The sequence below is a fragment of the Sarcophilus harrisii genome, chromosome 4 (genome assembly GCF_902635505.1).
Source record: "Sarcophilus harrisii chromosome 4, mSarHar1.11, whole genome shotgun sequence".
Classification (NCBI taxonomy): domain Eukaryota; kingdom Metazoa; phylum Chordata; class Mammalia; order Dasyuromorphia; family Dasyuridae; genus Sarcophilus; species Sarcophilus harrisii.
Genome location: NC_045429.1, coordinates 140,900,820 through 140,927,113, shown reverse-complemented (window position 1 = coordinate 140,927,113; position 26,294 = coordinate 140,900,820).

Here is a 26,294-nt window from a genome sequence, read left to right as displayed (position 1 = left end):
TTACTTTAGACAAGTTATTTTACCTGAGTCCCAATTTTGTTTTGGAAAATGAGGCAGTTTGAATTAGAAGACAGTTTTCCTTTACATCTCTTTCAACTCTCATTCTATGATCTCTTGAAATTTTTTAAAAGGTATATATACTTTTGAATCTATTGCCACATAATCACTAGTTAAATTATTTTTTTTTTTGCTAACAATATTGACTTTGTGGCATTCTTCCTTCCCTTGGGATGATTACCAACAAAGCTTAGGATATAGTTATTTTTGTTTAAATAATAGCAACAATACTTGCTCATATACATATATTGCCTTCAGAGTTCCAAGGGCATTTCCCCAAATCATTCTCTGAGGGACATAGTGCTGGTATTATTATCTCCATTGTATACATCTACAAATGGAGAATCAGATGGATAAATAAATTGTGTAAAGTTACAAGACTAGAAAATATATTTGGGATTTCAATCCTTGGCTCCTGACACCAACTTTCTCCCTTCACAAAAACAGGAAAATAGTACCACAAATATTATTTCTTCATAACATAAGAATCTGCTATGTTTTTTACTTTTCATTTTTGAGTCTGCCAAGAAAACAAACTTTCTGAAACTAGTCTTCATGCAGAACTACAACAATGGAAAATGGATTGTGTCTTTTTGCAGTATTACAATCATGGAAAAATTTTTGTTTCCTTTAAATGGAGCAGAGTATTGGGTACAAGAATGGAAAAATGGGTTGATGAAACTTTTATTACCTCTTTTGTGATTCCTTTACTAAGATTTTTTTTTTTTAAAGCTAACCACATACTTATATCTAATCATGGGCTGTTTATAACTCAAAGGAAGATTAAAACCCAAACCAAAAAGTCGATCTGTTATGATTGACTTGGGAAGATAAAATTCACATTCTCTGATTTATAGTGTTTTTCAGCAACCCTAACTTCTCATATTCTGGGTATGTAAAAATCATAATCCTATTCATTAAGATTTGTTACCAGTATTGGCCAGTGGTGTGAGGGTCCTGGGCCATAGTTTTCTCCTTGTCCTTTGTGAAAAACAGATAAGATAATCTTGTATTGATTTCCATTCTCTTTGATATTTTCCCTGAAGTGAGCAGATTAGATTAGAAGTCTTATTAGGACCCTTTCAGATCACATTTTCTATGCATAGGCTTTCATTTCCTTGGAAGTGGACAAATGACTATGGTCATTGAGGCTGTTAATTTCCCGTTCCTCCTTTAGGTGGCAGCACTTTCGTACTGAAAATATTAATGGGAGGATGGGGGTAAGATGGGGGAGGAAAATAAGGAATTTGTTTCCCAGATCCCTGAATTTTTCATAGAAAGAAAGGAAGCCAAAAAGAGATGCAGGTCTCTGGAAATTTCTTTGTTGGCAGAATACTGCTCATCTTTAGCCCTTGGCAGACAGCTGCAAACAACTGAAAGGCCAAAAGAATGTAACTGAATTAAAAGTACCTCAGTTTGGACTGTGAGAAAATTAGAGAGAGAGAGAGAGAGAGAGAGAGAGAGAGAGAGAGAGAGAGAGAGAGAGATTGCAGGAAGAAGAAAAAAAGAATCAGGCCATATCAAAATCAAGGGGAAAATGTTTTTACAATATGGTCAAGATGAGTCTTTCATTTTCCCTGATTCCCATGATGGACACAAAATATTAATGGAGATATACAATTGTGCTCTCCAAACTGGACATATCATATCTAGATTAATCTTTTCTTTCACTTCCCATTGGGTTTTTTTTATTTAATTCTTGGAGTCTATAGGAAGGAATCCAGTTTATTCTGTCTGCTGAAATCAAACACACACACATAATAGAATTTGTCAAATATTCAAAATAAGACATGGTACAGATGGGTATTGGGGAGGAAGGGTTGTTTTACATTCTAATTTTCTGAAAGCCCTCACTCACATCTTCTCAGGGTATTTTTGAGTAGAATAGGGTATATGAGGAGGGTTACAGGAGAGAGAAAAGGGAGGGATTCAGGGGTGGATGCTATGAAGCCCCACTGTAGATCTTTTGTAGCCTGCAGGAGCCCTCTGAGTCTCAATATCATGAAGTACAGTTTGGTTGCTTGGTTTTATTTGATTGACAGGTTTTTAATCATAGGCTCTTATTTCTTTAATTATTACTTAATCTCGTTTCCTTAAATAGACTATCAAATGTTCTTTTTGAATTTTTATCATATTTTTGATTATCTTGGTTTTGCAGTCAGAATGTTCATATTTCAGAAGAAATAATGTTGAAAATATGGATTTTCAGATTTCTCTTAACACATTCTTATTTTAAAGAATATTATTTTCCTAGTCTTCTAGACTAGGTCAGATATGCATATATTAATGGGCCTAAAAAGAGTTGACTGAGGTAAAGAACATGACACCATTAAAGGAGATTTCCATTTAAGGAAAGTAGGAGAGCCCTTTAAAATGACCACATAGTTCTTGAAGGGAGGGACTATGACATTTGCTTCCTTTTAGTTTCCCTCCCATGCCTATGAAAGTGTTTAAAAGAAGAATAACTTCTACTGGACAATTAACTGTTCCAGACAGAGCTTCTGAGTGTAGCTCAAGGCTGAATAGACCTAAAAGGGGAGGAGTCAATTCATACATTAATTGCTGCTTAGGGTAACCCCATTCATCTCTTTTGCAGGCTAATTCCAATTTTCCAAGAGGCATAACTTGATTATTTGTGTCCAAAGTCCAGACCACGTTATTTCTTTTTTGGTATAGGAATACCCTTTTTCTTTGAGATATTGAACCATATCAGACTCATGTAACTAACCCCTGGAGGATCCCTCTAAGGGCAAAGATCTGTCTACAAAAGCTGCCACCTGGTTTTATAAAATATCCCCAGTGTTCTTAATGCCTTACTTTCTAAATGCTACCTGTTTAAATCTTTTTTTATCCCTTCAAAGTTTAGTTCCTCTTGCCATCACTTCCATGAAGCCCTCTCAAATACTTCCAGTTGTTAGTGTGTTCTCAATGCACTTCTCAATGACCACTTATTCATTTATTTGTTTATATGTTGTATTTTCCCTCTTAATTAATATTCTTCACCCAGTAGAATGTGTTTTTTAATCTCTAATACTTAGCATAGTATCTTGCACATAGTAGTACTCAATAAATGGGGGAAAGGAAAAAACATTTACATAGTATCTATTACGTGGCAGGCACTGTGTTAAAAGCTTTATCGATACTATCTCATTGATGTTCACAACAACTCTGCCAGGTTGTTATTACCCCCATTTTAGAGTCAAGGAAACTAAGGCAAACAGAGGTTGTGACTTTCTTGGAATCACATAACGAATGTCTGAGTCTGGATTTGAATTCAGGTCTCCTTGACTCCAGACCTAGTAATATATCCATTATGCTACCTAGCTGCCTAATAAACAATAAACTTTGAAGGATCTCCACCCTAACCTAAAATACACCTCATTATCTTTCTCATAAATTGTACCTCTTTTCCATAACTTCCCTATTTCTGTCAAGGTCATCCAAAATCCCAAACTTGGAATCATTCTTGACTCTTTACTTTTCCTCACTCTGTGTAACTAATCAGCTGTCAGATTTTAAAAATTCTACACCTCAAACATTCCTTACATCCACCCCCTTCTTTCTAGTCACATGACTGTCACACTAATTCAGTCCTTTGCTACCATTGACTGGACTACTGTAATAGTCTTTTAATTGATCTACTTCAAGTTTCTTTTCTCACTAATCCACCCTCCACATTTTTGCCAACACAATGTTCTTAAAAAAAAATAACAGCTTTGTATTTTTCCAAATATATGCAAAGATAGTTTTCAGTATTCACCTTTGCAAAGCCATGTGTTCCAAACAGGGGGCAAACAGGATTAAGTGATTTATCCATGATTATACAACTAGAAAATGCCTGAGATCAGGGAGATGTCTTCTTGACTCCAAGTCTGGTATTCTATCCACTGTGCCACCTAGGGTCATACTATAACTCTGGGTTCATTTTAGGTGGTCCTAGAAGAGAAGCAAAACTCTGAGAAATCCATCGCTAGCAAACTAAAAACCCTGGATCTACTATTGAACTGTCCTTTTTACCCCAAATTTCTCAGTCTGATGCTGACTTTGAGCAGATTCAGATTCCTAGGATCCATTCCATAAACTCAACAGGAGAACGTCAGCATAAATTTAGGCATTAAATTTGAATCACAATTTAATTCAATAAGTTTTTATTAAGTCCCTGCTATATGTAGAGGAAATCAGTTTCTGGGAGATATATAATGTACACAATAGAAATAGAAACAAAACTATACAAAATATATGAAAGATAATTTTGCTAGTTGTGGAAGTATATTCAGCAAGCTTGATCTCACATGAGGAAAAGAAGAGTATTCAAGAATGAACCTAAGGTTGGGGAACTCATTGATGAGACAGTGGGTAGTCTTGTTAGAAAAGAGGGAAGTTAAGAAGAATGATATGTATTTTGGGGAAAAGTGAATTGTGATTTGGACATACTGAATTTGATATGTCTATAGGACATCTAGCTTAAAATGTCCATTTGACAGCATTATAAAACTGTAGTTTTCAAAAGAATGAGGTGGAATATATATGTCTGGGAGTTATTCCCACATTAACAATAATTGAATCCATGAGAACTGATTAGATCACTAAGAGTAAAGGAAGAATCCAGAAGAGGACTTTGTAGAATAATCATGAATTATAATTTTTAAAAAGGAGATTGGGGATGGTTATAGTGAAGGATGAGGCTGAAAATCAGTGACTTTGCTTAGTGCTTTTCATCATTGCAGCATTTAAAAAACAATGAGATCAGTTACACTCTCAAATACCAAAGACCCTCATGGTAGTGGGCTTATTGTTTATATACACTTCAAAGAGTAGGTGTTCTTGAGGGTGACAATCAAACTCTGATTGATTATGGATATAACAATTAGGGGTTAGACTATATTTCAATGATGACCTTGAGGTATATAACTTGGGTCACCTAATTCTTGGTCACAGAGACATCAACTTCCATATCACCTATCTAACAAAAGGGAGGATCCACATTTTCTCAGACCTGAGTAAACACAATGATCAGGAACCCTCCCAATAGCCCAAACTCAGAATTCCTTTTATGTTTGATTATCCTGGTTAAATTTTTGAGAAAGATTTCCCAAACTGGTTGATTTCTGGATGAAGAAGTAGGAAAGGAGAAAAATCTTGGTTTTGATTCAATAATTAGTTATTAATGTAAGGGAAAATAATCATTTTTTCTCATTCTATGGTGGCCAAGTTCACAAAGTTTATTCATTCTAATCTTTTCTAAAAGCCCAAAAAACTAAAGAAAGATTATATTCTTATGTGGGCACATGAATTATAAGATTATTATTTTGAGATTTTTAATAGCAAAATTCTGAAAAGTGGTTTCTTTGCTAGCACAGTATTAAACATGATATACATGTTTATATGTGTGTGTATGTTAGTAGATGATAAATATTTGCTGATGACTAACAATGAGGAAGAATTATTTTATTTGCCAAGTTGTATATTCAGAGATAGAATTGGAGCATGTAGAACCAGCCAGTCAACCAAACTTTAATTTCTTGTTATGGGCAAAGTGCTGAACATACAAAAATGCATATGACATTGTCTCTGTCCTCAAAGAGATAGATCTATATGGAAGGATAGAATCTATACATTAAGATAATTATCAGCTCAAAGAATGATAAGTATTTGAGTGAGTAGCAGTAAATCAAGAATCAAGAATTATCTGCCATGTGCCAAGCACTGTGCTTCCCCATTCCTCTTAATTCTAGTGCCTTCCTTTTGCTAATTATTTCCTGTTTTCTTGCAGATAGCTTGTTTCTGATCTATTAGATTGTGAACTTTTGAGGGTAAGGATTGTGCTTTGCTTTTCTTTGCATTACCAGTACTTATTACAGTTCCTGGCATATAGTAGTCACTTGGAGGCAGCTAGGTGGCACAATGGATAGAATTCTGAGCCTGGAGTCAGTCTCCTGAGTTCAAATCTGACCTTAGATATTTACTAGCTGTTAAGACCAACTTTTCCTCAGTTTCCTCATCTGTAAAATGAGCTGGAGAAGGAAATGGCAAACCATTCTAGTATCTTTGTCAAGAAAACCCCAAATGGGGTCATGAAGAGTCAGGTCACTTATTTGTTTACTAATTTAAACATTGAACTCAACTGGTAAAAGTTCAACTCTTTTGAGTTGTATATTATTATTATTATTTTATTTTACTTTAGTCACTTTATTTCTTTGTTTATCTTCACTAGGAGCTAAAATAGAAGGGAGCTAATGAATGTATAACCCATGCCCTAGGCAAGAGAAGTCAGTATTTTTTTCCCTTTTTTTAGCTCCTCATAGACTCAAATAATAACAGATCAGATTATATACCTCTATAATGCTTCAGAGTTTGCAGAATGTTTCCCTACAATAATCTTCTAAGAAATGTAGTCAAATGTTACTATCCCTATTCTTTCAATAAGGAAATTGAAGCTTTGAGAGATTAGTTTTACAAACAATAAGCATCAGAGACATGGGATAGTAGATCCAGGTCTTTTGCCCTCCAAAACCCATATTTTCTCCACTATATCATGGTTTCTCTTTATGGATATTCAATATCCAATACAGACAATCGTCTTGACCTAAAGGACTGCTTGCCCTTTGGAGAGATTGAAGGTCTATACCTAACAACCCAATTCTTGGAAATCCAGGCAAATTTTAGCTTGAAGTTCTCTCTCAAGAGAGTAATAAGATCAGGCTCAAAGAAACATTAGGAAAACTATTAGAATGGTCTTGCTATTTCCCATGAAGTAATTCTCAGTTCTTTCATTATTTTGTTCATCCTCTTCTGGATACATTCTATCTTTCCAGTATCATTCCTAAAATATGGCACATCGAATTAAATATAATTCCCTCGATTTATTATGATCAGTACAGAGTACAGTAAGACCATCACTTTTTTCTGCCTCTATTAATATAGCTTGAGATTGTATTCATTTGTTCTACCCTGCTGTTTTGTTGACTTACACTGAATTTATTGTCCACTAAGATTTTCATTTCTTTTTCGTAAGCTCTAGACCACTAAAACTAAAACAAAATAAAACAAAGCTCAAACACAGAATCTCTCTTATTAGATTATAAATTCCTATATTAGACTATATAAATTTCTTGAGGAAAGAGACTGTCTTTTGCCTCTTTGTATCTCCAGCACATAGTATAATGCTTGATACCAATTAGGTGCTTAATAAGTATCAATTGATATTTCATCCTCTTAGAACTTGTGTTGTTGATTTTATTTTGTACTCTGTGACCCAACATATTAACCAGATTTCTTAGCTTTAATTACTCAAAAATTTGGTAAATATGCTATCTGTGCCATTATGTAAAAGTCACTGATAAAAATATAGAATAAAAGAGAGACAAAGGCAGATTTTCGGGATATTTCACTGGAGACTTCTATCCAGGTTAATGATGATCCATTAATCATTAGTTTTTAGGTGTAGTCATTGTAGTCATTCAGCATAATTCCAAATTCACCCACCTATATAATTATCTAGGCCATATTTTTCTCCTTAGAATCTTTGTCAAATGCCTTAAATTATGCTTCAGATATAGTAGTCTCTTGCTTTACATGCTAATAATAATTAAGAAAAAAGATGAGATTAGTCTGGAATGACTTGTTCTTGAAGGAGCTAGGTGTTACTATGGGTAGAAAACTAGACCTGGAATCAGGAACACCTGAGTTCAAATCTAGCCTCAGACATTTACTAGATGTATTACCCTGGGAAGTCCGTTAGCTTCTACTTCTCTGTTTCCTCAAATGTAAATATAGATAATTGCACCTACTTCTCAGGGTTATTAGGATAAAATAAGATAATATTTGTATTTTGCAAACCTTAAGATACATTATATATGCTAGCTATTGTTATAGATATGATGAATTCCTGCTGTATCTTAATCTGTTTTCCTTCTCTTTCTACATATTCAGAAATCTTTTTCATAGAATTTTGTCTCAAATCAAAGTCAATTATTTCTAAATATGCCTGCCTCTTCCTCCCTCTTTTCTTGTTCCTTCTCTCTGCAATGTCTTGCTTCAACATCTCTATATTTTAATATCCCTCAAGGCCTGATCTTTGTCACCTTTTCCAAGAAACCTTTCCTGATATACCAAGCTAGAAGTAATCTTTCCTTCCATTCAATTCCAATAACATTTAGTTTCTATCTTCCTTTGAGATAACAAATTCTACCTTTTGAATAGTTACTTGTGTATTCAAGAACAGTCAAGAACGATTCATAAAAGGAGTTCTAGGTTTTGACCAGGAAGAACTGGGTTCAAATCCTGTCTCTGATACCCTAATGACTATTTTCCTCATGCAAGTCATTTTACCTCTTTGTATCCCGAGTAACTCTCTAGAATTTATCTACACAATTATAAATTGGTTACCATTTATATTAGTAAAAAGATCAGATTTAAAACTGGAAAAGACTTTAGAATCTAATTCAACTATCTTTTTAGATATGAAAAAACTGAGATCCAAGGAGATCAAATGAATTGCCTTGAGTGAAGGGAGTTACCCACAGTAGGAGTTCCTCACACTGACAGAATCATTGAGGCTTTGTATATTTGCATATTAAAATATATTATAATACATATACATACTTATACATGTATATATAAACATGTATGTGTGTATCCAAATCTTATTTCTCCTACCAGATTATAAATTCGATGAGAGCGAGGACTATGTTTTACTTATATTTATGTACTCCAAGTGGAGTACATTGAATTTAATAGGCATTCAGTAAATATTTATTGACTAATGGAGTGACTGAATAAATGAAGGAATTTTCATTTCTTCCAGAGGGGCAGCTTGGTCTATATAAGAAGGATATGTTTCTCCTAGTCTTGGCTCAGTTTCCTGATAAAACCAATTTAGTGTGCTTTAATATACATGTACCTCTTCTTCAACTATTCATTAAGCAATTATTGGTTGAATGGCTATTGTGTATAAAGCACTGTGTTAGGTTCAAGTACGCGAAAGTATAATAGCTATTAATTTAAACACAGATCCCTTAGGTGTCTGGAACCAATTTGATAGTTTCTGAACATTCTATTCTTTAAGCATCCATTAGCAGATATAATTTTAGAGGGTTTGAATGTTGGAATTGGCAATGGCTCTGCCAAGGCATTATGTTTTGGAAATTTGAATTGGAAGACAGTTTCATAGAAACTTAGATTTGGGAGAAATCACCTTATGTAGCCTTTGCACCGTCTTTTCAGGAAAAAAAAAAAAGCTGCCCAAAGTCAATTTAGCATTACAATCTTATAATGTTAAATGGCAATTTTTAAAGTAAGAGATGGAGATTTTATCAGATCTTAGTTGCATTAAGTTACTTAACCCTGAATGCTTTATCAATAAACTAACAAACAGATAAATAAAAGCTGCTTTTTCATGTCTTTGAATGAGAATTTCTTTAATTTCTTAATTTATATTCTGAAACCTAAAGTACAATGGCACTTTGCTCATATTGTATTTTGGGAACAAAGATCCCTTTTTCACAGGCATTGAGCATATTTACTGAAAAGGACTTTAATTATCTGTTTCTTGGGGAAGAAACATTTACTATTTTGTGTTTTGATTCAGCAGATTTCTAGATATCAGATAGTACACTAGTAAAGCTATTAAAACACCACATAGGCAAATATCTGGCAGCTACTCAAAGACCTTCAAACTTTAATTCATTTTATAAACAATTTATCTTCTCCAAAATACATTAGATTAAAATAGATCTTCTTAGAAAGTTTAGAACTTAATGACTAGTCCAATATGAAATGTAAATTTGGGGACATTATTGCCTATGAAATGGCTTTTGGAGACAATTATAGAAGCATATGATGCTTTTATATAAATAAACAAGAATATTTATCTTAATTATAGAATGGTTTTATAATGGTCTTTCTATATTTTGTAGATCCTAGAAGGCTCCCTCTTTAGGCAATCAAGACATGTTGAATTAGTCATTTAAAATAAAAAAGATCCTAAGTGAAGAACTCATGCTACAAGAATTGTTCAGAATCTGGGTGGAACCTAATCCTTGCCAAACCTTAGCTTGATGTAGCGGGTACAGAGCACAATTTGCAATACAAGGAACCTAGATTCCAGCTCCTGTTCTGACATCCCTCCTCTGATATTTATCGGCTATGTTACAGTTGGCAAGTCACTTAATCCCTCAGTGTCCCAGGCAATTCTATATAACAAACTTCAAGAATAGATGGCTTATCTGCATTGTGGTAGTCCCCCATACAATGAAATCATAGGTTTGGGCCTTCTTCCTTCTCAGTTCATAGATCTCTCAATGTGGGATGTCCCATCTTTGCAAAGACTAATCCTCATCTTCCACAAATTTTCTACTGATTGTTATGTTAGATTTCCTATTAAAACCTAGACCAGGAGTTTTTTGTTTTGTCACAAAACTTATTGGCAGTCTAGCAAAATCTATTAAATGCTTCTCAGAATATTGTTTTTAAATGCATAAAATAAAATACATAGGGTTACAGAGAAAACTAGTTATATCGAAGTAATGTAATCAAAATCTTAAAAAGTTTATAAACCCCAGTTTAAGAAGTCATGTGTAAGCCAATTCAACAAATTGTAAAACTGGGTTTTACAAATAAGTATCTCATATGAGGTATAATGAGACTTCAGATTCACTAATCTTACTACTGTTCATATTCTATCCAGTTTTACTTCATTTGGAAAATATTGAAGAATAACAAGGTTATTTGCAGCATCCATTGATCAGTCTTTTGTTCAATAGATAAAAGCCATCAGTGGATGAAACCTTACAATTTAAATATAGATCTTAAATATTAAATGCTTCTTTGGAGTCTTTATGATAACATCACTGCTAAAAACAGAATGAATAGAATGGAACTTTCATTTCTGAACAATGTCAAATGGGTTCTATGTCTTATAGTTCCTTATTTTTCTCTTCTTTTTAAACACCTTGGAATAGCTATTAGGTGATGCATACCTCTTGATAGAAAAATTAGGAATCCTCTTGTTTACCAGTGACATGACTGATCAGAGGAGAGTTTTAAGAAACATATTACTCTACAAAGTAAAAATTAAAATAAATCCTAAAAAAGAAGCATTTGGACTTAGTGGCTAATTATTGGCTCAATATTCATGACCCTCAAACTAAAGATCATGGTATTTAATAAACATTCCCCAGCATTTAAATGAAAAATCCCAAGTAACTCTACCCAGCAGGTCAATTTGTCCTAGTTAAGGATGCTTTGAGGCTTACTCTCCAGAGAAGGATTATCAGAATGCAGTTTTACTTTCAATCAGAAGTTCTATGGACCCCAACAGAAGTTCTTTCAAGGACAAATCAATTAACCAGTAATATCTTCCTGAACTCTTTGCATGCTAAAATGGTCTATTTTATGCAGCTTGTAGAGAACTGTGGGTCTTAACCAAGTACTTGTATAAGTGCTTGAGAAGATTAAAAGCTTTTCTCTTCCCCACTTCACCCTCCTTCCATTATTGATTCTATTTACAGATCCTCTGGCTATGCATTGGTTTTCCGAAGTGAGTCAGTCTTCCATCTGGGTTAGAATGTAAATTGGGCTTTAAACCTGTTGCCCCAGAATGAAACCTTCCTTCTTTCACTTTTACTATAGATAGTAAACATCACTGAGTGATCTATTAGTATCTAAAGCCCTTGCCTCTCATTTTAGCTAATAGTACTTGCACTCCAAGCACTGTTAGTCACAAAGTGATTATGATAAGACATCCGGGGTTTGAAAGAGGCAGTCTGATGGCCATCTTAACTTTCTACTTTTTCAGGTTTAGATTCTGTCTCTGTGCTGCCAGATTATCTGAAAGCATATTATTTAAACTTTCTCTCTCCTATTTCCTCTCTCTACCAAATTTCTTTGCTAAATTTCAATTTCATGTTATAAATTCTGCTTTTCTTTAGAAAGCATTCATTTGAATAGCTTTCCCATGTCTTTTGTAAAAATGGTGATTAAGGACATTGCCCACTATATTACCTATTGTCCCTTCTAGAACAAGGATCTACCCAATAATTTCCTCTGGGTGTTTAGTTCCAGGAAAAAGTTTCTGTGTAGACCAATTTGTAAGCTTACCTGCCTCCTCCATTCCAATCAAGTCATGAAAACTATCATCTATCATATTTCTCTTTTGGCCATAGCTTCCAGGAAACTCTGAGCCATAGTCTACCATAGTAATTAGCTCATTTTAGTTGCCTGCTAACATTTACCCCTTTTATAGAATCTCTGTTCTGTTCTCATGCTTAATTGAGAATTATATTTAATTTTTAAAATTTGTTCTATTTTTTATCTTTAAGTATTCTATTTGGAACTGTTTTTTTTTTTTTTTTAAACCTGTCTCCAAATTTGATGATTGGTATCCTCTAAATCTTTGATAAATAGATTTAACTTTATGGAGTTGGGTGTGGGGAGAATTTCAGTAGGGGATTTAGGCAAAGAATTAGATAGAATCTTGCTGAAGGTGGGACCAAATGTTTCATATTTAGGAGATAGTGGATACCATTAATCTGGTCTTCTCAAACTATCTAATTAAAACACTGATGATGATCTAGGTCTTTGAGATGAGTGCCTAGCTCTCTATGTTGTATGATTATCTTATCATTATGAAGATTCTGTAGATAACATTATTTTCCCCATTTATAACATTATTTTTCCTATTCTGACTCACAAATTTATACAGTTACTTTAATGTAATATAGGTGTTTTGGCATTTCAAAAATGCCACAGAATATCTATCAGTATAAGCACCAATGCTAAAAATGACTAAAGGACCCAATGGAATGCTCTGCTGTATGTGTTATTAGAGCAACTGAGAAGAGGTTTGTGAGACTTGGTTGTTTACAGCCATATGGGCAATGCTGATTTAGTCCAGCAAATAAAGAGAGAGAGAGAGAGAGAGAGAGAGAGAGAGAGAGAGAGAGAGAGAGAGAGAGAGGAAGGGAGAGAAAGGGAGAAAGGGGGGAGAGAGATTCATGCATTAATAAATATTGATGCATATGAGCAGTGGTGCAATTGTATTTTGTGTGTTGGAGAAAGAAGACTCAATTCTGGAAATTGTGTATTCAGACAGGGAAAGTCAAGGGAAATAAATATCTCCTTTCCAGATGGATAATAAAGGCTTTGGGAAGAGATGAGATTTCAGGAACTTTTTGAGAGATGAAAAGGAGAGAGCCTAGTGAAATGGAAGAGAAAAGATGATACCAGGAAGAGGGTGTGTTATAAGAGAATGCTTGGAGGCAAGAGGGGTGAAGGGAGCTAAGATTAAATTAGTCTAGAGTGGGAAAGCTATACGGCAGAAGAAGTTGAGTGATATGAGGTGGTGAGTAAAAGAGAAAGTTGTGAGCATTGGAAGCTTTCAACTTATTCAGATGGTTTGGGAGGCTCAGTTTGGCTCTGAGTTTTTCTGCAGTTCTGGGAAAGTCATATTGACATTCTGTGCTCTTGAATCCTCATTTGTCAAAGGAAAGTTTATCAGTATAAGACAATGGGCAGATTAAAGTATATTTAAATAATATTCTATTTGATAAACCTGAGCACAAAACCCACTAAAACCATTATTACAGAGGCTACAAGGAAACTATGTATTGGGATTATGATGAGGGCTTATAGAAATGAATATATCTAACACTCCTTGCCCCATATAATGGGGAAGTCTATTTTAAAAATAAAAAAAATCATAGGTTTCAAATAATTTGAAATTAGCTTGCATAAAATTACTTTAGGAGCTAAGGAAAACAAGAAAGAAAAGTATTATTTTGTGACATGTGTTATGTGACAGTCAGTACTGGGAATAATAAGAATCCAAATGAACCTTTAGTGTATAATATAAATGGATTTTTTCATCACCGAACTTGAACTGAATAGTGACTTGTTCCTGGCTCACTGCTGAAAGGACTTGTCTTGTGGAAGTAAAAAGATGTCATGGCATCAAAGAGACAGTGCATATCAAGGTCCTCCCTAATTCACACTCAGTTCTAGCTTAAAAGTAACTGGCAACATAGAAGACATTACAGCAAAAGTGTGACTTTTGAAGTTTGCTTGTGGACATAAATTATTTCCAATCTAATATCAGCTTATATTACCCTCCTGATCTCCCCCAAAGATTCCAAGATTTTAGGTGACTTGATATTAACTAAAAAATTATTTCCCCCAAAAATAGATTTAATAATTAATAATAGATTTATTAATGATGTAAGGTCTCTATTAGGGAATTTGGAATACTTACAGTTATTAATCTTGATCTCTTTGGAAAAGTTCTTTAAAAATATCCACTTTACTCTGTCTGGACTTATTTCCTAATAATTAGTTTTCTCTTATCCTACTTTACTCTTTGTGACCTCATGGTACTAAACTTTCAGATGCTAAAAAACAATCTTATTTCTCTAAACTCCTGTTGTCTACTCCTTTATTTACCTTCACCTCAATGCTATTCCATAATGTTTCCTTCTAAACCTACACTCTTCCATTCTGCCCTATGAAATTATTATAATTATATATTATATAATTTACTATAATTAACAACTTTTCCTTCATTTTAAACCTTTTCATCTCTTGCTACTTGTATCTCCTGGAATTCATGAAGACCAAGCTTCTCTAGAATGGCATTCTTATCCCTGCACATCCTTTCTATTACCAATTGCAGCTTCATTATAGTCCCTAAATCTCTGATCCTTGTGGGGAATTCTTGAGATATTTTTTGCTATTTCCTCTTTCAGATTTCTGCTCTATAACCTTTCTTTCTTTGAGGTTTACTCTATTTGAATTTACTAATTCTATGTCCTTTGTCAACACCAGTAACTATACATGTATCCCCTTCCACTCCTCCCATCCCCACAGATAGTCTTTACTATCAGCCTCCTTCATCTCTTTTTTCATCCCTTTTTTCAGTTTTCTGAAAACTGAATTTCAGTTTTCTTTCTATATCTTTTCTTATCTTCATTTCTGGAAAAGGTTATCTAACTTACACCTCAATTTCCTCTTCTTCAACTTTTGAAATCTTTGCATTCTGGTTTCCAATTTCATCATTTAGCAGAAACTGCCAGCATAGTGGATAGATAGAGTTCTTGATTTGACAAAGACTTAAATTTGAATTCTGCTTCAGAAACTTACTAGCTTACTTACTAGCTTGTGATACTGTGCAAAATAGTCTACTTCAACTTCCTCATTTGTAGAATGGGGATAATAATAATCCTTACATCCCAAGGAAGTTGTAAGGATAAAATATGTAAAATACTTTGTAATCTTTAAAACATTATATGTGTAAAGTATTCTTATTATTTTCTCTAATTTAATGGCATTTACTAGTCCTCATTATTTTTTAAATTCTCTAAAGCATGCTACATTGCTGATCACCTCCTTTTCCTTTTGGATATTGTCTCTTTTATTTTTAAAACATGCTGATCTGTCTTAGCTCTGCTCCTACCTGTCTGACCACTTCTCAATATTTTGCTGCATAATTCATACATGCACACCCACTGTAGGTGTTCCCTAAAGCTCTGTTGTAATCATCTTATCTATTTTGTCTATATTTTCTGAGAAGTTTGGTAAGCTCTTCAGCAGTTACCAAAACTATTTGGTATTGGCTAAGGAATAGATTAGTTGATCAGTGGAATAGATTAGGTTCAAGGGATAAAACAGTCAACAAATATAGCAACCTAGTCTTTGACAAACCCAAAGACCCCAGCTTTTGGGATAAGAACTTACTGTTTGATAAAAATTGCTGGGAAAATTGGAAACTAATATGGCAGAAACTAGGCATTGATCCATACTTAACACCGTACACCAAGATAAGGTCAAAATGGGTTCATGACCTAGGCATAAAGAATGAAATTATTAATAAATTAGAGGAACACAGGATAGTTTACCTCTCAGACCTGTGGAAGGGGAAGGTCTTTATGACCAAAGCAGAACTAGAGATCATTACTGATCACAAAATAGAAAATTTCGATTATACCAAACTGAAAAGTTTTTGTACAAACAAAACTAATGCAGACAAGATTAGAAGGGAAGCAATAAACTGGGAAAATATTTTTACAGTCAAAGGTTCTGATAAAGGCCTCATTTCCAAAATATATAGAGAATTAACTCTAATTTATAAAAAATCAAGCCATTCTCCAATTGAAAAATGGTCAAAGGATATGAACAGACAATTCTCAGATGAAGAAATTGAAACTATTTCTAGTCATATGAAAAGATGCTCCAAGTCATTATTAATCAGAGAAATGCAAATTAAGACAACTCTAAGATACCACTACACACCTGTCAGATTGGCTAAGATGACAGGAAAAAATAATGATGATTGTTGGAGGGGATGTGGGAAAACTGGGACATTGATGCATTGTTGGTGGAGTTGTGAACGAATCCAACCATTTTGGAGAGTAGTTTGGAACTATGCTCAAAAAGTTATCAAACTGTGCATACCCTTTGATCCAGCAGTGTTACTACTGGGATTATATCCCAAAGAGATTATAAAGAAGGGAAAGGGACCTGTATGTGCACGAATGTTTGTGGCAGCCCTTTTTGTAGTGGCTAGAAACTGGAAACTGAATGGATGTCCATCAGTTGGAGAATGGCTGAATAAATTGTGGTATATGAAAATTATGGAATATTACTGTTCTGTAAGAAATGACCAACAGGATGATTTCAGAAAGGCCTGGAGAGACTTACACGAACTGATGCTGAGTGAAATGAGCAGGACCAGGAGATCATTATATACTTCAACAACAATACTATATGATGACCAGTTCTGATACCAGGCCATCCTCAGCAACGAGATCAACCAAATCATTTCCAATGGAGCAGTAATGAACTGAACCAGCTATGCCCAGAAAAAGAACTCTGGGAGATGACTAAAAACCATTACATTGAATTCCCAATCCCTATATTGTATGCCCACCTGCATTTTTGATTTCCTTCACAAGCTAATTGTACAATATTTCAGAGTCTGATTCTTTTTGTACAGCAAAATAACGTTTTGGTCATGTATACTTATTGTGCATCTAATTTATATTTTAATGTATTTAACATGTACTGGTCATGCTGCCATCTAGGGGAGGGGTAGGGGGGGTAAGAGGTGAAAAATTGGAACAAGAGGTTTGGCAATTGTTAATGCTGTAAAGTTACCCATGCATATATCCTGTAAATAACAGGCTATTAAATAAAAAAAAAAAGAGAAGTTTGGTAAGCTCTTATGAGATTTGACTACCATAGTCATAAAGACAATTTCCAAATATATATACCTAGCCATAGTTTTCTTCTCAGCTCCACTTCCACATTATCAAATGCCTATTGGCCATTTCAAACTGGATATTTCATAGGCTCAAACTCATCAATTTGAAAAACAACTCATATTTCCTCCCCATATCTATCCCTCTTCTGAGCTTCCACCATCCTCCTAATCATTCAGTTTTGCAATCTTAGTGTTATTCTTGACTCCTCACTATCACTTACCCCTACCCATATCAAATCAATTTCCAAATCTCTTTATTTGGATTTCCAAAATATCTCTCCTATACATCCTCTCTTTTCTACCCACATGGCCACTGATTTAGTTTGTCTTTTCTGAATTATTGCACTTGTCTCCTAATTGGTCTTCTTGTATCAAATCTCATCATCTTCCAATATAAACTATACAGTTGCCAAAAATGATTTTTCCTAAAGTGAAAGCTTGACTGTATCACCTTCATTTTCCCCACCCCTAATTCAACAAATTCTAGTGAGGCTCTTGGACCAAATATAAATTCCATTATTTGTCATTTAAAACATATCACTAACTATCCCTTTTCTAGATAGTTATACATTACTCCCTTCTGTATACTCCATATACAGTCAAATCATACTGGTCTATTGATGTTCCTTAAACATAAACTACTAATTGCTATATTCTTGCTGATACCCCCTCTTAACTCACCTTGATGTCCTTCAAGATTTTGCTCAAGTACAACCTCTTTCAGGTCTTTTCTACAGATTTTTAGTTACTGCCCTCTCCTCTAATAAGGTTTCCTTATAGCTACTTTGCATATATCATGTGTACAACTATATATTACCATTTTATTTCCCCTTTAAAATGTAAGCCCCCTGAAGTCAATGTTTCAGTTTGTCCTTCTGTTTCTAATACTTGGCACAGTTCATGAACATAGTAAACACATAATAAATCCTTAATTTTGTTGTTGATTGTTAGATTAATTTAATTAAGATAAACTCTCTAGAAATATTTGGAGTGGCATTATAAAAATGTGATTAGCAGTAACAAAACTACAGGTACCGTATGAAAACAGTATAAGTACAAAGACAATACAATGAAATAGAAAGCAATAGTGATTAAATCATCTTAATCATGGTTGTACCATGGTGGATAGTGCAATATGAAAGGAGGGAGTAAGAAAGATCTGAATTCAAGTTTTACATTTGATACATTGTGGCTGTATAAGCACAGACAAGTCATGTAAACTCTCAAACAACTCTTTAGGACAGGAATTATTTAGCTTTTTTTTTTTTGGCAAATTGGTGAAGACTAAGGATCTCTTTTCAGAATGTTTGTTGTCTCCGTTCATAATTAAAAGAAATGGTGAATTTCAGTTAAAAGTCAGTAAAAATAAAGATATAATATTTTCCTGTCCAAGACAAGGGACCCCCTGCAATTGATCCATACCCATTGGATTGTTTATGGACTCAAGATTAAGAAACCTTTCTTTAATACGAGAGCAGTTGCCAATCTGTGTTAAAAGAAATCATTCTCTATTGCCAATAAACCTTAGTGGTGGTTTATCTTCTTCCTTTTCCTCCCACAAATTATAACATTACTAACATACTTTATAGCCACATGTGCAAAATGAAAAACAGAGTCAATAATCTTCATAATTCAGAGCAAAAATATTTCTTCACTTGAATTACCTAGATAACACATTCAATCTAGTTTTCTATTTCAATTTTCTTTGAATGATCAATATGGATCAATGGCAAACCAAGACTAAGCCAAGGCATTGTCATAATAGGGAAGGTAAGAGTATTAGACAAGAGAGCCTGTCTCAGAGAATACCTGTGTTTTGAATTGAGATTTGAAATCTATTAGCTTGAGCATGTCAACTGTTCATGATTATAATGAAAATAATAATAATAATAACAATTCATTACTAATATTTATTTTTGAATTTATATAATAAATTATATATTTTATGTTATTATGTGTCATATACTGTGTAATTATATGGTACATATGATATGAACATAGCTAACATTTGTACAGTGTTAACTTTAAAGTATTAAGTAACAATTATCTCATTTGATCCTCACAACAACCCTGGGACAGAAGGACAATTATTATCCTAGTTTTGCAGATAATAAATTGAGTCTGAGGGAAAGCAAATGATTTCCCCTGGACCAAACTGCTAGGAAGTGTATCATGCTGCATTGAATTTTGATCTTCTTACTCCAGCCCTGACTATACCCTGTGTTACCTTGAGAGATAGAAAGAATGGAAGAGAAAAGAAAGAGGGGAAATAGGAAGAAGAGACAAGAGGAAGAAGAGAGGGAAAACAAGCTAAATCAGACTTGAGCCTCTAGCATCCCATAGCATTACATGTTTCAGTAGTACTGTAAGTCACTGATTTATAGCTTACAAGTTATTTGCTTAAAATTTTCCAAGGGTGTGCTTTGGCAGCATTTTACAGATGGAGGCGATCATTCTCCACCTTATTAGGGAGGCAGAACTGTTTCTTTCTGTCCTGTTCCCTACCTGATGATATACTTTTTATTGCTCAAGAGCTATAGAATTGTGTCTGTCTCTATTGTTGTCAGCCTGATGGGAATTCATGTAATTGAAAGCGTTTATCCTCTCTTAGTAGAAAAATTGGGCACTTGGAAGTAATGAAATCCTCCACCTTTGTCCATGGTACAGACAATACCGTTCACTCAGCTTTGTTCTAAAGTTTCCACTGTTTCTAGTTTAGCCTATACTGAGAATTCAGCCATGAGCAAGAGAGAAAGTAGGGATTTCTTGGTGATGATGCTAGCAACCCATCCCCAAAGAGTTGAATTTTGGTCCATACCTTCCCACTTCCTTAGGAAAAACTGGTTTTTCTTGAGGACAACATGAGAGGTAAGAAATTACTTGGAATGGAATTTAGTTTAAATAATTAATTTAGCAGGCATCTGCTCAACTATTTTTCTCCTTTGCTAAAATAAAACGCCCCTGCCTCTTTCAAGGGCTTGTCTTGAAAAGGTAAAATGAACATTTCTAATGAAGTAAACAGCTCAACCTTCCCACCTCTGGCTTAAATTCTTCATTTCAGTTTTGTTAGTAATAAATGCTACATGCAGATCTTTAAGGTAGATCAGAGAATGTGGGTGTTTAACAGGACGGTACCCCCTGCCAGGATGAATAAAAATGAATTTTTTCAATAATCCATTTGTCAAAGTAGAGCAAGAAGGGAGGATTTAAACAACAGGAAATGGGGTACCATAAGGGCACTGTGACACAGCACCCCAAAATATTATTAAAGATTGGTGTTTTAAACTTTGCCACTTTTCTCCTAAGTTTCTCAACAACCAAAAGCAAGGGGAGGAGGGAAGAAAAAACCTAGCTGTAGTATATAGTCTATAAAGCTTGGGGTCATGTAAAGACCTTTACATGGTGGTGGATTGTTTGTGAGTAGGAGTATTGGTTCTAGTTATGACAATTATTAGTGACCTATGGGTAACTTGAGTAATTCAGGTCATTTCTTTGAATTTCAAAATAGGTATCTTGTAAAATTTGCATTTCACAAGGTTAGTAAAGGAAAATACATTCTCAGTGTTACAATTGTATTGAAATATGCGAGTGGAAGCATGGCATAATTAATGGAGGACCAGAATTAGAGTCAGGAAGACCTGGGTTGGGGTCTTGTCTCTGACACATACTTGTTGTGTGACTATGAGCAAGTCACACCATGTTCCAGGCAACTTTCCAGGACTATAATTTATTGGGGAGTTGTCTATCGGCATTGATTCAAGGAGTTTCCTATAATGATGCAATCACTGGTCTAGACCAATTCTCTCTCTCCTCTCCTCTCCTCTCCTCTCCTCTCCTCTCCTCTCCTCTCCTCTCCTCTCTTCTCCTCTCCTCTTCTCTTCTTTTCTCTTCCTCTCTCTCTCTCTCTCTCTCTCTCTCTCTCTCTCTCTCTCTCTCTCTCTCTCTCTCTCTCTCTCTCTCTCTCTCTCTCTCCCTCCTCTCTCTCTCTCTTTCAATCTCCCTCTCTCTCTTTTTCTCTCTTTCTCTCTGTCTCTCTCCTCTCTATCTCTGTCTGTCTGTCTATCTCTCTCTCTCTCTCTCTTCCTCTCTTTCTCTCTTTTCCCCCCTCTGAATTCTTTTTGTAAGGATGATAGACTATTTTATATGTCTAACAAAACTACATGAACATAAAATGTCCAAGTTCTAAATCTATTTTTTTTTTTTGCATTCTTGGAAAGGAATTGATTTTCTTTGGGATTTAATTTTGAAAGATAATAAGTAAAAAAATTCCTCCATCACTAACCAAACATATATAGTCACAGAAATATTCTGTTGCTGAGAAGATTTCTGTTCATAAAGGTGGATTTAGATTGATCCCAAACTGGTCCATACTGCAATAACTTGTAAATATAATTTATAGATATGAATATTGAATTTATTGTCAGCTCTGTGAAGGTGGTAACTGAATATTTGTCTCTTTATTTTTTCTAACCTCTAGTATAGTGAAATCACATGTATTTGACACTTAATGAGTTTGTTTGAATGAAGGATTAAATGTGAAATGGGCTAAGATTTAATATTTTTGAAAGCAAGAGATTGGATTATGGGGAAGGTGGGAGGGAGAAATTGTTGTTGTTCAGTCATTTCAGTTATGTCTAATTCTTCATGACCCCATTTGGGGTTTTCTTGGCACAGATAATGAAATGGTTTGCCATTTTCTTCTGTGGTTCACTTTACAAATGAAGAAACTAAGGTAAACAGGATCAAATGATTTGTCCAGGGTCATACAGCTAATAAATGTTTGAGGTAGCATTTTTTTCCTGACTCCAGGTTTGGCACTCTATCCACTGTGCCCACTAGCTGACCTGTGGGGAGAAATTATAAGGAGGCAAATTTCAGCCCAGGAGAGAGGAAAAAACAAGAGGAAATTTTAACTTCAGGTCATTTTAGGAAGTTTGTGAACATGGGGGGGGGGGGGAAGAATGGCATCTTAATTTTTATTAACTTCTGACTGAAATTTAACATTTCTTTCCCAATGTAGTAATTGAACATTATTTTGAAAAGATATCCATAGATTTTCAGACTGGTCTTCCAGAGTGGTCTGTGACTCAAAAATATTAAGAATTCCTGTTAGCACCTTCTCAAAGAAATGGGCTACTTTGATAGACAGTGAGACCTCTGCTACTGAAGGAACTCAAATGGTTTGGATGCTTATTTGTCAGAAATGGTATAGTAAAGAGCCTAGACCACTTCAGACTCCAATATTTTTATTTTGACATAGGTAAATGGAAACCATTGTGATAGTGAACTATTTGTTAATGAGTCATACTGACTAGGAAGTCTAGCACAGGAACCTAAACTATTCCCTTAGCTCTCAGACTGCCTCCTCCCCTACCCTGATTGCTCTAACTACTTACTTCTGTTGATGAAGAATAACTATTTCATGTAAAGTTAGTATTATCAGGAAGCAGCTGCCAACAGCTGTCCTTCTCCCAACTGGGGGCTGAAGGTGCCAACCTGAGAGATTTGGCTGCTTTATCAAATCTATCTGGAGAACAAAGTAGGCTCCTAGAAGGACAGCCAGGTGACTCATAATATAGCTGAGATGTTTCCTGCTCTTTATGCAGCACTCTCTTTAGTACAAGCAAGAACCCCTGGCAACTTCTCTTTTTGAATGATTTATAGTTGAAATATATTTGCTTCTGAGTACAGGAGAATGCTTTCAGGTAGAGCTAAGGCACCTAGGGAAAAAATTATTTTATGTATATAAATGCCTAGGTTTCAGTGGTGCTGATGGTTAGATTGATCCCTGAAGTCTGCTCCTGGCTTCAGTTGCAATATGTACATTATGGTTTAGATTGCTATCTGTATTATTTTGTATTGCTACCTTACTCAGATGAATTTTACCTAAATCAACCTGTCTAAACCTTAGTGTGATAAGAAAAAATTATAAAAGAAGCAAAATCTGGGCCTTGCTGAGGTATCTCAAGAACAATATTGTATTGAACAGTTAAGCAAATTTTTGCTATCTTGGTGCATGTGTTTCAGTTCTTTTTGAAAGGGTTCTTGAGTCTTTTTGAACAGGTGGGTGAGTCACCAGGTAGTTGCTAAATTTTCAGTGTAAGCATTTATACCTCAGAAATCAGAAAATACTATAAATCAGAGCTTGATTTATCATTTTCTTAATTATGTAGAATAAGAAAGTGATAGAGAAGAAAATAATGCAGATTAAGCAAAAAAAAATGTGCCATGGGATACAATTTACCCTTAAGAGAGCTGGTAGTTAAACATTTACCAGCATATCCTTGATTATATGAGATGAAAAATATCAAGTGCTTTGCAGTTAAATACTATGTAGGCATAATTTGTTTTTGTGTGATAAAACATGGAATGAAGGAATGAAAAAACATTTATTGAGGTCTTCTTATGTTTCAAACATTGTGCTAAGTAACCTGGACCAGCAGTGCTAGGTTTGATTCACAACTCTATCACTCCCTCCCCCTATGATCCTGAGCAGGTTATTTCCCCTCTCCGAGCCTCATTTTCCTCATCTGCAAAATGGGAATAATAATAATCGGTGATGGAAAATAAATCATATTTTTTCCCTAATTACATTCATTCTTAAGTAGTTTATTTTGCTGGATAATAACTATTAACTTACCATAGATGGAAAATGACTATCAATTACACTCATTAACTTTCCATTTTACTTTCTTTACTATATCTGAATTGTACATCTATTTGAGAGAAATATTTGAATAGATTTGTGAGTTAATTAAATTTGGATGGTCAATAAAATGTTGTAGGTCATTACCTTTCTATGACTATTTATCCCATATGAACCATCCAGAAGTTCACAACAGGGTGTCCACTTTCTCCTGATATCATCAAATACCTAGCTTTCACCATGTGATGAGCTTGTCTTTTGTGTTTATACATTTCCTTTTCAAGCCTTTTGAAACACTTATTTTTTATTGTTACAGACTGTTTAGGTCTACCATATATCATTCCAATGTACTTTGTCATGCTCATTTTTATTTCTTTAGAAACTTCTATAGATCACAGCCCTAAAACAACACTGGTCAGAATGTCAGTAATTAAAGAATAGGTTTTTTTTTTTCTTTCTTAAAGAAGTTTGGGGTTGTTAATGGAGCCAAAAAACATTCTCTTCCTCTTAATTCTGGATCTGATTCATTGTCTGATTGTACTTTCTGTTCTGAATGTGCACATACTAACTGGATAAGATCTTTGAGAAAAGCAAGAATATTCCTTAAAATGAATTCCCATCAAATAGTGGCTATTGGAGGTTGCCATGGGGTCCAAAATGATATTTCCAGCTCCTTAACACACCTGATACTTCTATTTTATAACATTTGCTTCTAGAATTATGATTTTAACTTGGTCTAGTACTACTAAATGTCATTTCCTAAATGGCCATGATTTTCTAGGGAAAACATAGATCTTTCAAATAACATGTACTATCATTATTCAGTAGCAGTTAACATCTAGTGTTAGGATTGTTGACTATCTCTCTCAGACTTTTAGTTCAATAAAGCTTCTTCTCTCCAGCCACTTCTTTCACAGATTCCCACCTTTTCTATGAGTATTATTTCCCTAATTAGAATGGAGGCTCCTTGAGGGCAAGGACTTTTTTATTTGTATTTTTTTTTTTTTTACTTTTTTATTTTTGAATTTGTATTTCCAGAAATCAATACAGTGTGTCCCACATTTTGTTGTTATAGTTTAGTTATAGCCAATGCTTTGGACTATATTTGTAGCTTTCTTGGCAAATGTATTAGAGTAGTTTGCCAGTTCCTTCTCCAACTCATTTTACAGATGAGGAAGCTGAGGCAAATAGAATTGAGTGCTCAGGTATCTGAGGTCGAGTTTGAATTCACAAAGATGAATTTTCCTGACTTCAAGCTTGACACTCTTTTCACTGTGCCATCTAGCTGCTCCTTAATATCTCTTTCTTCCTCCCTCTCTTTTCCCCTCCTTCCTCCTTCCCTCCCTTCTTTCCTTCTTCCCTGCCTCCTTGTCTCCCTCTCTACCTGCTTCCTTGTCTCCCTCCCTCCCTCCCTCCCTCCATCTCTCCCTTCCTTCCTTCCTTCCTTACAGATAATATTATGTCTTTTCTAACCTTGATTTCTTCTAGACATGTAAAAGGACACATTCTTCTATAAAATAATTTTTATTGGTATCTTTTATGTTTTATCACTTACACTTTCTATTGAATCCCTTGCCCCATATATCTCAGAGAACTATTACTTACAATAAAGACGTAAAAAGAAGGAAGGAAAAAACCCAAATTAACTGACATCAAAAAAGTCTGGTTAATCTGTTGGAATTACTGGAAATATAATAAAATAAAAATGACAGTCCAGATCACAAGTAGAGAGACTCTCTTTTTTCCTGAGAGAAAAAGTTTCTTATACAAATTCTTTACACACAGTTTTCTCTGAGATTGGATTCTTTTTTTGCAGTCAGTTCCTTATTTTAAAACACGTATGTTACATCAAGTCTAGCTATGGATATCTTCTTTTTTTTCTTTGAGGCAAAGCCTAATTATTAAAATATCACATTACTAGCCCTTTGATCCAGCACTGCCATTACTATGTATCCCAAAGAAATCATAAAAGAATGGAAAAGATCCACATGTACAAAAATGTTTGTAGCAGCTCTTTGTGATGGAAAGGAATTGAAAAATGAATGGAAGCCCATCAATTGGGAAATGGCTGAATCAGTTATGTGATATGAACATAATGGAATTTTATTGTACAATAAGAAGTGATGAGCAGACTGATTTCAGAAAAGCCTGGAAAGATTTACATGAACTGATACAGAACCAGGAAAACATTGTGAACAGTAACAGCAAGTTTTTATGATCATCAGCTGTGATAAACTTGGCTCTTCTCAGCAACACATTGATCCAAGATAATTCCAATAGACTTGGAATGGGAAATGCCATCTACATCCAGAGAGAGAATTATGGAAATTGAATGTAGAT